A 13,471-nucleotide genomic window follows, 5' to 3' on the forward strand; every position below is an offset into this window, starting at 1 on the left:
ACCACATGGAAATCTGGATCTACACAAAGCAATGAAGAGCACCACAAATGGTAAATATGTGGGAAAATAGAAAAGATTTCTTCTATTACATTTTGCAATCTCTTTAAAAGATAAGTAACCACATAAAAATTATATTATGGAGGATTACAACAGCACTAACAACAGAAAGGCTAGGTATAGAAAAGTGGCAGCATACTACTCTAAGGTTCTTATACTACAGACGACCCTTGAACAACATGGTTTGACCTGCACAGGTCCAATTACAAGTGGATTTTTTTCCAAAAAATACAGTACAGTATTTTAAGTATATTTTCTCTTCCTTGTGATTTTCTTAGTATTTTCTTTTCTCTTACTTCATCACAAGAATACACTGTATAATATATAGAGCATACAAAATATGTTAATTGACTGTTTATGTTATTGGTAAGTCTTCCTGTAGACAGCAGGCTCTAAGTATTTAAGTTCTGGGGGACTCATAAGTTATATGTGGATTTCAACTACATATAGGATCGGCACCCCAACCCCCAAGTTGTTCAAAGGTCAACCGGACATGTAAAGACGTATATCTCTAGAGGATAATTTGTGATGTTAAAGATGCATACTAAAGTAACAACTAAAACCAAACAGTTACAGCTAAAAAGAAAGGATATAAACTGGATTTTTAAAAGAAACACTCAACTAAGCCAAAGATGCCAGAAGGGGAAAGTGGATGAGTAGGAAAAATAGAAAACAAACAGCAAGACAGATTTAAAACCAATCATATCAAAAATCACTTTAAATGTAAATGGTCTTTTAAAAAGGGCAAAGACTATGATATTTAACTACAAAAAAGAAACCCAATTATAACTGGCTATAAGAAATCCATGTCAAATACAGACAGAAATATGGGAAAAGGTACATCATGCTAACTCTACTCATTTATTGAATCTACTTAATATATGACAAAGTCGTATCAGAGCAAAAGAATTATGTGATAAAGGTGATTTCATGACACAGGGCTCAATTCCTCAAGAAGACATAATTCTAGATGTTTATCCATCTAATAAGAAAGTGGAAGAATTAAATTAAATTAGAAGTAAAAAAACAGCAGGATAACTAGAAAATCCTCACATATTTGGAAATGAAGCAAAAATTCAAAATAATGCATCAGCCAAAAGAGAAAGGGAAAAAAATCAGAAAATATTTTGAATCAAATGAAAATGAAATACATTATCAAATTTTATGGACTGTAACTAAAGTGGTACTTGAGAAGGAAATTTATAGCATCAAATGCCTATACATTAAAAAAAAAAGTTCTCAAATCAATGACTGAACTGATACTTTAAACAAAACTAGGAATAGAAGAGCAAATGAAACTCAAAATAAGCAAAATAAAGACCAGATCTGAAATCAACAGAAAACAAGAAAAACAAATAAAAAGCAATGAAATCCAAATCTTGTTGAGATAAATAAAATCAGAAAGAGAAGACATATATCACCAATAAGGAATAAGAAATAGCTTAATAGCTGCTATAGATTAATAAAGGATGATATGGGAATATTATCAACAGCTTTACTTCAATAATGGGAAATTCCTACATTCCTTGAAAGGCACAAACTGTCAAAGCTCATTCAAGAGGAAACAAATCATCTAAAGATTTTCATACACTTACAGAAATGTAATTTATAGTTAAAACCTCTGTAAGGAAAACTCTAGGCCCAGATGGCTTCACTGGTGACTTCTAACAAACATTTAAGAAGAAATAATACCAATTCTATACACACTCTTCCAGAAAAATGAAGAGAAGAAAAATTACGTGTTCCTAACTTATTCTATGGCAGCCACATCAGTCTAAATACAAAACCAACTACATTACAAGGTAAGAAAACTAGACCAAAGTCTTTCATAAGTATAGATGCAAATATCTTTAAAAAAATAATTTAAAGCGTATTACTGCCAAGAGAATACATCATGACAAAGTGGGATTTTTCCCAGGAATGCAAGGATGGTTTAGAATTCCAAAAATCAATCAATGTAATTCACGGCATTAAATATGAAAAACTGTATGACTGTTTTAAAAGCTGGAGGAGATGCAGAGCAGGGAAATGTACTTGACAAATCCAACATCTATTCCTTAATTAAAAACTCTTAGCAAACTAGAAAAGAACTTCCTCAACCTACCAAAAACTACAGCTAATACTTAACAGTAAAAGGCTGAATGCTTTACTCCCTTAAAACTCAAGAACAATGCAAGGATCTCAACTCTTTACTACTTCTATTCAACACTGTTCTGAAGAGTTAAGCCATTTAGTAGGCAAGAGAAAAATAAAAGGCATCCAAATTGGAAAAGTAAAACTGTCTTAATTCACAGATAAGATCATCTATGGAAAAAAAACTGCAAAATCCACAAGAAGCTACTAGAAGAGGTAAGTTTAGCAAAGATGCAGTACATGACATACAAAAATAACTATTTGTTTAAATCAACTAAAAACAACCAGAACTTGAAATCTTTAAAGTAGAAATATTTATAAAGCATCAAAAATGTGAAACACTTTGTGATGATTTTGACACAAGATATGCAAGATTTGTATACTAAAACACACAAAACACTGCTGAGAGAAGACCTAAAGGAGACCTTCAGGGATTGGAACACTGAATCTAATGTAGTTATCAGTTTTCTACAAATTCAGTGCATTCCAATAAAAATCTCAGCAGGCTTTTTTGTAGAAATTGACATGGTGGGGATGCGTGGGTGGCTCAGTTGGTTAAGCATGTGGGTCCTGGGATTGAGTCCTACGTTGGGCTCCTTGCTCAGTGGGGAGCCTGCTTCTCCCTCTGCCTGCCACTCTCTCTCTCTCTGACAAATAAATAAATAAATAAAAATCTTTTTAAAAATTTTAAAAAATTGACGAGGTGATTCTAAAATTTATATGCTAATATGAAGAATCTAGAAGAGTCAAAGTAACTTTGAAAATGAACAATATTAGAAGTCTTATACTCCCTGATTTCAAGACCTTAAAAAACAACATTAAGACAGTATAGTACCAGTGTAAAGACAAACAGATTGACGGAACAAGACAGAGTCCAGAAACAGCACCAAATATACAGTCCACTGACTTTCACCAAGATGCGAAGGCAATTCAATGAAGAATGAATTATCTTTCCAATAAATGATGCCAGAATAAGAGGATGGCCATATGTTAAAAAAACAAAAGAAAAAAGAAAAAAACCAACTTACCTCACCCTTACAAATCTGTATACAAATATCACTTCAAAATAGACTAAGGACCCAAATGTAAGAGTTAAAACTATAAAACTCCTACAGCAAAAATCTGAGAAAACCTTGGTGATGTTGGGTTTGGCAAAGATTTCTTAAATATGACATAAAAATTATAAAAGAAAAAAAAACAAATTAGATTTAATCTAGTGTTCAACAGACTTTTAAAACAAACATCTGAACCTAGAATAAAGAACTCTCACAATTCAATAAGTCAACCAAATTAAAAATGGGTAAAAGATATGAAAAAAAAACTTTAAGAAAAAAATGGCAAATAAGAACATGAAAATAACAATCGTTGTTAGTTATTAGGAAAATACAAAACCACAATGAGATACCATCAGACACCCTCACCCTCCACTTGCCTAAAATTAAATAGACTATACATCACGGCTGGCAAAAATGTGGAACTGGAACCCTCACACACTACTTTGGGAATTTTAAATATACAACCACTGTAAAAAAACAGTTTGGCAGTTTGTTAAAACATTAAACATACCCAGTGACTCCACTACTTTACTCAAGTGAAATGAAAGTGTGTGTCTACACAAAGACTTGTTCAGGAATGTACGAGGCAGCTTTATTTGTACTGGCCAGAAACTGGAAACTCAAACGTCCATCAACAGGTGAAAAGATAAATAGCAAAACAGTCATACAATGGAATAGTATTCAGCAGTAAAAAGGGATAAAGATGGATGAATCTCAAAATAAGCACAGTGATTGAAAGAAACCAAAGGAAAATCCAAAAGTACATACTGTAGGATCAGACTTATACAAAATTTAAGAAAATGCAAACTAATGTGTAGCTACAGAAAGCAGATTAATGGTCGACTAGGGACAGAAAAGGGTAGGAGGAATTACCAAAGGGGAAGAGAAAATTCTGTGGGGCGACAGATATGATAATTATCTTATTTGTGGTAGTTTTCCCAGGTTATTCTTTCAACATGAAGTATCTTATAGACCAATTATATTTTAATAAAGCTAAAAAAAATTAAACCCAGATTAAACAATTAAAATTAAGCAAGATGTGCTTTTTCTCCTGATTACAGTACAATACTTTTTAGTTTTTCTGAGGATTAAGTAATAGAGAAATTGTGCATTACCGTATGATTAATCTATGTGTTTTACTATTCATCATTTTTAAAAATGAGATCAAATCTATAGTTGTTTAGTTCTATTTAAGAATGTATTCTAGAAATGCTACAAATACGTCATTTTTTGTTAGAGCAAAGTATTTTCTCACTAGCTTTTAAGTATTTTCAAAATGCTCTATCTTCATTCCTGGTAATTTTAATTGGCAATACAGCCTAACATTTTAGCTGTAAATTTAGTATCAATACCGTAATTACCATTACACATGCACGCATGCGCGCACACACACACACACAACACACCCCATAAATTATAACATGCATCTTTTCAGAAACAATCAGTACCATCGGGGTTTCACCAAGGCATAAAGTGGTTTTCCTGATGGCTGGAAGAGTTCATAAATCTAACGTTTACAACTTCATGTAACTTTGGGGTCACTATGCTATCTCTTATATTCCCTATAGCAGAGTAAAATCTTATTCTTCTTCCTGATCTCCACACCAGTATCTGGTCCAAATGTTTTCATGTCCAAAATATTTGAAAAGATGTGAAAGGCAAAAAACACAGCCAAGCTAAGTTTACTTACAGGTCAATATTCTTGTTAGCTCTTTCTTGCTTCATACCATCTAAAAGTTTTTGTGGGGCTGGACACAGGGAGAGGTGGGACTTCTTTCACTACTTTTGAATCCCTGAGTCTTAAAAAGCCAGATGTAAGGAAAGAAAAGTAAACCAACTCTTAAATTCCAGGGCTTGGGTTGGTTGGTTGGTTTGTTTGTTGGGGCTGGGGCAGGGTGGTAATGAATAGGTTTAAACTAATGATTAAAATTAATTTTCAGGTTACATAAAGAAAGTCTAAATCATATAAATTCAAGTGAATATGGCACTAACTGCTCTGCACTCATCATCCTTATGCTGCTCTTTGCTGCAAAACAGAGAGGCAGAGGAGGCCAAAAAGACTGCTTTCATGATTCTGAAGTGGCAAGACTTAAAAATGTGTTCACTCATATACAATAAATAGTATTCCACAAATTAGTACAAATATTTGCTGAACAGAAGGTCAAATTACAATCCTCCAGAACGGACTTCCAGAAAAAGTTTTGATTTATTTGCAAACTACAAATATTCTTACAATCAATCAGCCCAAAGGCCTGTTATTTAAAGGAAAGAAAAAAAAATTTAAAAACACAAGAAAACCGCATTCTGTATCTTACTTTCTACAATCTGGATAGATTTGCTCAATTACATAAAGGTAAGAGTTTCACAATGAAAGACTAAGTAGCAGAAACCACCACGAAGTCCAAGTTAGAAGTTTAGCTCACACCTCTTTCCTGAAAAATCTGATTTGTTTGCACTAGGGTTAGAAAAGGTAAAATGACACAAAAATAGACAAGATATATTTGTCACTATGTTAGAATTTGAAAGATTTCCCACTTCAACACACTACTACTAAGACTCTGGAGAAAACTACTGTAAATTTAAATTTCACTTATGAATAAGACGCTTGAAAAAGAGTTATAAATACAACTCTCATTTCTAAAACATTATTTCCTATAAAACTAGAGAGCCTGGATAAAGGAAGGAGGAATAGAAAAAAATAATTAGACCTATTCACTTGACAAAAATCAATGAACTGGAAACAAACTTCTGGTGATTGCAAAACGATTATACTGGTCACTGAGAAAAACAAAGCAGTATCTTTAAACAATTTTCTGAGTATGTTATCAATAAAATTAATTCTGAAAATACACCTTTCAAAACCACAAGAGGATCACAATGATTGATCAAGTTACCATTAGCTGGTTTAATAGGATTAAGCCCAACAGTAAATTTAGCAGAAGTTCCCCAGTTAGGGATCAACATAGTTGCTGTGTACTAAACTTACTCATGTTTGTATAGGACATTTCCTGTTTGCAAATGTTTTTAAAACTAGGTATGGATTTTGTAAATTTGCATGTAACATCTCTTTAGAAGCCAACTTTGCAGTTCAGCATTAGTCTCTATTTTCACTGAGAATTTATATATTCTCAAAGTTTGGGTTCCATTAATTAAATGCTTATTAATAGCTACCAGATTAATTTAAAATGTCACAAATTCTTATTTACCAGAACATTCCAACTCATCAGATGTATCTTCTTTCATGAAATTCATTATCAGATCAATGAGTTTTGAAAATATTGATATACAGGGCGCCTGGGTGGCTCTGTCAGTTAAGTGTCTGCCTTCGGCTCAGGTCATTATCCCAGGGTCCTGGAGTCCAGCCCCATATTGGGCTCCCTGCTGGGTGAGGAGACTGCTTCTCCCTCTTCCTCTGCCTGCTGCTCCCCCTGCTTATGCGCTCGATTCCTCCTGTGCACACGCACGTTCTCTGTCAAATAAATAAACAACCCCTCCAAAAAAAAGAAAGAAAAGAAAATACTGATATACAATTAAGAGGCTTCATTTACAAAAAACTGAACGGGAAAGATCATTAGGATTTCAATCCTGAAAAATAATAGATAAAATACCAGTAGCTAAATTACTGATAGTTCAAAACATTCTCCAGCCCACCTCTTGAAAATCCCTTGCTAAGAGAACTCCAGCCATTCTGAGTCCTATTCAGCTGTAAAGTTTCCAAGAAAAATAGACTTCATGATCTTGTCAATTTTAATACTTTTTCTCCTTAAGCCATACTGCATCTAGACCACTCTAGTCACTGTTCTACAAACCTTTCAAGATAGCTGTTTCTAAAACCTTAGGCCAGCAAGCACAGAACAAAATGGAATGTTAAGAGAAAGGCATTTTTTAGTTCTCCGAGAAGGTGAACCTTTTTAAAACAGACACTGGTTCATAAGAATTCTATTTTGCAATAAACTGTTGTCTCAGCTGTGAGCAGAGGAGCAGGTATGAACTTGAAAGGGAGGTAATAAAGGGACCTAATGTTAACAGACTATGCAAAGAGTAAAATTAGTAACTCAAGAGAGGAAGTAAACGAATGCTGGCAGTATTTCCAAGTCATTCATCAAGTGTTTTTTTAAATTTTTAATGGACATACCCTATTTGCAGAAAAGGTTAACTGATATATGACATTATTTTTAAAAGGAAACACTTTAAAACCAGACGTTGGGAGAATGGACTACATTTTAAAAGTTACACCTAAGTGTACAAAAGCAGCAGCACATTAAGACCCTGCATCTGAAGATTTAACAGTGTGTCAGGGGCACTACCTTTACCCACGTGGGCTTCAAATTTATTTCGGGGGCAAAAATGTAAACAAATTCCACTACAAAATGAAATGCACAAAGTTCTTCAATGATCACAGAAAAAAAGAATCAAGAAGTTTCCCAGAATAGCTGACAAGAGCTGGGTCTTACACCTAAAGGCGGCTTTTACCAATAAAGCTAAGAGTTTTGTAAAAGTCTTCAGGCAACACGGTGACATGAGAGAACATGCTGAGGGAACACAAGTTTGACCAGAAGGTGCATGGTAAGAAATGGCAAAGATGAGCTGGTAGGTAGGACAGAGCCAGACCATGCTGGGCCTCGCAGGTCATTTAAGGAGACAAGGCAATACCTCCTTGGACAATAAGGCAGCAACCAAGGATTCTAGGCAGACAAGCTACATGATCTCTGTTTTCTAGAGAGATCACTGAACACACCTGGCCGAGCAAAGCTACTGCAACAGTCCAGGTGCAGGTCTATATTGTAGAGATTTGCAATTAACGAAGCTCACACTTAACTAAAAAATGAAATAATGAGGACCTAAATTAAGGTGGTAGCAATAGGGATACAGAAGGAATAAAGCAACAGAATTTGACATCTGACTGCTATAGTTGGGTGTCTAAAGTGATATCTACAGACTGGTGGCTGTATAGATGGTAATACCATTTTCAGAAAAAACTTATTAGAAATATGAATGTAAAGTTGGAAAGATCCGAGTCAAGTGCAACTGTGCTATATAAACTCAGGCTGGGAATGTAAACTTAAAACCTCAATTTGCTATCTGTAAAATGGAGATATATATCATACCCTTAAAAGGATTAAATGAGAAAATGCATGAAATAGGCTTAATATAGTGCCTGCTTGTTAAATGCCAGTTAAATGTTGGCCCTTATTAGCATTATTATTGGGCTGGGAGCAGGTTACTGATGAAGGCTTCAATGAGGTGTGTCCCACTCTTCTTCCTCTTACCCAATGAAGCTCCTTCTAGGTCTGTGTTCCACTTACTCCCTCAATAACAGTTGTTCAATAAATGCTAAGCATGAAGAAGTGCAAATGTACACCTGTTCTATTAGAAACAAGCTTTGCCTTGGGGCATGACACAGTATTAACTATTTCAGTAATACAAACTTTCAAAAAAAAAAAAAAAGAAAAAAGAAAAGGGAAGCACCGGAGTCTCTCTTTCTTTTAATTAAATAACAAAAGACTAAGAATACCCATAGGGCTGTAGTACACCTGCCTGTAGTTAACACACCTTCCACACCAGGTGTTTTGACATAAAGCCCTTATCTTAAAGATACACGTAACAGGAGAGTAACTGAATCTAGTGTTTTGGTCAGTCTACGATGAGTTTAATTTCTTAGACTGGGAAAGAGAGGGACAAAGATTTTTAAGTCCATAAATGAAGGAATTCAAAATAAAGACATTAACTCTAACTTAAATAGGAAATTTCAACTACACATACTCTTGCCAAAAAGTTTTAATAGATAAAGCGTTCCTATTCAGAGATTCTGAAATGTATAAATATCTACTGACATATCTTGGGGGTGGAGCAGTGAGACATTACAAATAAATTATTTTCAATATACTTTAGACAAGTAATGTGGCATCGTGACATTTAAGAGTCATTTCATTATTACATTATAAACTGCCAAAACTGACATAAATCACAGTATTTTATAACTGGAGGAGACAAATCATCCAGTTCTGTGAATTTCAGGGAACTTCAATTAACTGCAAACCACAGTTTAAAATCTCAACCTGGCATATATATCTGTACATATATAATATCTTCTAATGTGGTATTTTTAAAGCTTTTATTCACAATATAATTGCAGTAAGCAGAGACCGTGTACAGCAAAACTTTTAAGACATCCTAAGCACTGAGAAAAAACAAAAATCTTTGAAACATAATTACACCGAATTTCAGTCAGTCTGGAAAGCCACATTCCACAATCCTCACAGCCCTTCAATAAAGAAAAAAAAAAAACACACTAACCGCAGAATTTCATGTTGCTGAGATTCACTGAGATCAGAAATGAGTTCTTCATATAGAATTCTGAGGAGTTCTTTGCACAACGTTTATAGGTTGGGTGGAGAAGAGGAGAGGCATTGTCAAGTACATTATGCTGAGCCGGGGGGGGGGGGGGACCAAGAGGCAAAGAACACTACCTACCCACCTCCCCCCATTATCATTCCTGTCTTGAGCACCAAAATGCAACTCCCCCTCTTATAAATATACTTCAATGATGCACACCCAAAAGTACATGTCAGGATGAGTTCACTGTCATACATTTTGTCCCAGAGTACTCAACAAATTAGGTGTCCTGTGATTCCCTCAATTTTCTTAACCGGAGGAAAAACCCACAAATAAACACAGCAATGCATACAATGAAAGCAGAATCTACGTATTAGAACACAGAGACCAATCGCCTAATTATATGTGCTCCATCAGACTCTGCCCAGGCGCTACTGCCTTGGGAGAGTCAATCATTCACAAACTCACTGCTGCCTCTGACTGCTGATTTTAATGGTGGCATGCCATGTTCTTTCAAAGAACTGTGTAATTTTCTGACTGAGTCAAGTGATAAACAGTACTTCAAAGGTGATTTTAAGACAGCATATACTGCATACTCTCAGCCCATTTTCATGAGTATATTTTATCAAGAGACAGAGTGAGAAAAACTCAGCGTTATAAAGAGAAACATCACAACAAGCAAAATAAATCACCAAACCTATATAGGCTTATGTTAACCTTTAACATCGTAGATGATACGATTAAGCTAATAATCTCAGAAATGAAGTGGACATTATATTATTGCCCTTATCTAATTTAAATGGCCCTGGAAAAGTGTCCTCCCCTGAGACTGCAAAGGAGGAAGGGAAGGAATTAAAAGAATGCAGTTAAAACATTTTGATTCCATATTAATTTGTCCATTTATGTCACCTTTCTATTTCTTCTATTCTACCAACTGGGTATGAAATCAACTAAGTTACTTCACTTTTCTGAGTCTCAACTTCCTCAACTGTGAAAACTGGAATAACAACTCTATCTTAGAATTGCTCTGAGTGTTACACTGGGAAAACAGACAAAAAACTGGTATGGTAAATGTAAAGTGCTATGCAAATACATAGTATTTGAGAATATCATCTTAAGATTTACAGTCTAAATGTTCAAGTGCCTGGTGCAATACATTGCACATGAGTGTTCAAATATTTGTCCCTTTATTCCATCATCATTTAAAACTTAGGTCCCAAAAGTTCAATTCTGAAAAACAAAGACTATCTCATGTACTACTTATGTATTTTTCACTAGGAATATTATTAAGAAATCAGTTGTGCCTTTTAGAATGATCATTCAATCCAATACAGTCTAATCCATCAACAGCTTTATTATTTTTAACAGTATGTATCCTGTGCTAGGTTCTGTGCCAAGTTGCTACATTCACCCACTTAATCCTTTTAATACCCCTACGGAGAAGTTAGTATTCACAAATGAAACACTACAGCACAAGGTTAAGTAACCTGCCCAAGGTCACCAGGTTAGCAAATGACAGAGCTGGTGTTACTCACACTTAGGTCTGACACCAAAGCCTTGGCTCTCAACTACAACTACTACTCTCCAATATGGTAGCCACATGTGGCTATGTGGCTAGGCTGAACTTAGTTGTGCTGTAATTGTAAAATGCATACCAGATCGTGGAGAACTAGTATGATAAAAAGAATGTAAAATATCTCACTGCAATTTTATACTAATTACATACTAAAATGGTAGTATTCTGGGTATAATGATTAAACAAAATACATTTTTAAAAATAATTTCACCTAGGGATGCCTGGGTGGCTCAGTCAGTTAAACGTCTGCCTTCGGCTCAGGTCATGATCTCAGGCCTGGGATTGAGTCCCAGATCAGGCTCCTTGCTTAGCAGGGAGCCTGCTTCTCCCTCTCCCTGCTCTGCCTCCTCCGCCTGCTCTGCTTGCCACTCCCCATGCTTGTGCTGACAAACAAATAAATAAAATAACAGTAATAATTTCACCTGTTTTTTACTTTCTCACTGTGGCTAATAAAGTTTAAAATTTCATGTGGCTTGCAATGTATATACTTACACTGGACAGCACTGAGTTAGAACATCATACAGGACATTTGTAATACCTAGAGCACAAAACAGCTTTAAATTTCAAACACAACATGTTTTAGAGCATAAATATATTCTCCAATCTCAGCTAATAGCTGTTTAAATGCTAAATTAGTGTAACCAATATTAACAAAACTTTACAATCTCAATGTAAAATGTTATTTAAATTTCAATATTCCAGAATTAGAACTTATTTTGAATATTGGCTTTTCCAACTACGGAAGTGATACCAACTCATCTACACGATAGAAAATACAGAAAAACACACACACAAAAGAATCCACCATACTGCTCAGAGTATTCTGATCACTCATTACTTCCAGGTATATATATTAAATTAAGTGGTATGAAATACTGAAGTGGGATATTGTTTTATCATTTTGAAACTTGTTTTTTCTAATATTATGAACATTTCCTTTTATTACATATTCTTTCTAAAACTTAACATTTTATTTCAAATAATTACAGATTCACAGGATGTTGCAAAAATAGTACAAAGTCCCATATAATTTGCACCCCGTTTTCCCAACAGGGTTGCATCCTCTGAATTATATCAAAACGAAGAAACTGACATTGGGATGTGTGCGTACCGTTCTATGTAACTTTTTTTTTTTTAAAGACTTTATTTATTTGACAGAGAGAGCTGGAACACAAGCAGGAGGAGTGGGAGAGGAAGAAGCAGGCTCCCAGTGGAGCAGGGAGCCCGATGCGGGGCTCGATCCCAGGACTCTGGGGTCACTCCCTGAGCCGAAGGCAGACGCTTAACTACTGAGCCACCCAGGCGCCCCCCGTTCTATGTCACCTTATCACATGTGCAGATTCATGTAACCACCACCACAGTCAAGATTAGATTTCATCAACACAAAAACTTTCCCTCTCAGTACCCCATTACAGTCATACCTCATCAGCCCTAATCCTTGGCAACTGCTAATCTGTTCTAATTTTATTACAAAAATGTTAATGGCCGCGTGCAGTGTGTGACCTTTAGAGATTGGCTTTTTTTCACTCAGCATCATGCCCTTGAAATCCATGCCAGTTGTTGTATGTATCAAGAGTTTGTTCCTTCTTAATTGCTTAGTAGTATTCCATGTGGTATGACTATACCACTCACCTACTGAAGGACATTTGGGTTATTTTCAGTTATACAGTATTACAAATATAGCTGCCATGAACATTTCTTTTTTTTTTTTAAGATTTTATTTATTTATCGGACAGAGAGAGATATAGCAGGAGAGGGAGAAGCAGGCTTCCCGCTGAGCAGCGAGCCCCATGTGGGGCATGATCCCAGGACCCTGAGATTATGACCTGAGCCGAAGGCAGACACTTAACGACCGAGCCACCCAGGGACCCCATGCTATGAACATTTCTTAACAGGTTTTGTGTGAACTTAAGTTTCCATTTCTCTGGGATAAATGCCCAGGAATGCAACTACTAGTCATATACTAAGTATATGGTTAATTTTGCAAGAAACTGCCAGGCTATTTTCCAGAGTGATTTTATCATTTCACATTCCTACTACAAATGTATAAAAGAGTTCAAAACATTTTTAAGGGCTGCAAAATATTTGTAACTATTGCATAGTTTTTAACAATTCCTTTATTTCTATGTAGGTAATTTTTTTTTTTTTTTTAACTTGCAGCAAGAATTACTATTGAACTCCGCTTTCTGGGCCAGAGACCCTTGTGGTGGTAGCGAAAGACCTGCCCCTCATGCAGCACATTACCAACACTTGTGAGTTCATCAGCCAGCCAGTCATTTTTTTGTTATAATAATGATGTAACTAATATACTCAC

The 13,471-nt window shown here is 35.3% G+C and overlaps 1 protein-coding gene and 1 non-coding gene across 2 annotated transcripts in view; both read right to left on the reverse strand.

The window, feature by feature from the left end:
* The window catches only part of RYBP (RING1 and YY1 binding protein), a 78,771-nt gene that overhangs the window by 53,154 nt on the left and 12,146 nt on the right, over nt 1–13,471 (reverse strand). The gene's annotated exons all lie outside the window — the stretch shown is intronic.
* Nucleotides 13,310–13,459, reverse strand: LOC113257324 (small nucleolar RNA SNORA62/SNORA6 family). The gene has a single exon (XR_003316932.1). It is a non-coding gene; the product is annotated as a small nucleolar RNA SNORA62/SNORA6 family (small nucleolar RNA).

This window comes from Ursus arctos, unplaced genomic scaffold (genome assembly GCF_023065955.2).
Source record: "Ursus arctos isolate Adak ecotype North America unplaced genomic scaffold, UrsArc2.0 scaffold_14, whole genome shotgun sequence".
Taxonomy (NCBI): domain Eukaryota; kingdom Metazoa; phylum Chordata; class Mammalia; order Carnivora; family Ursidae; genus Ursus; species Ursus arctos.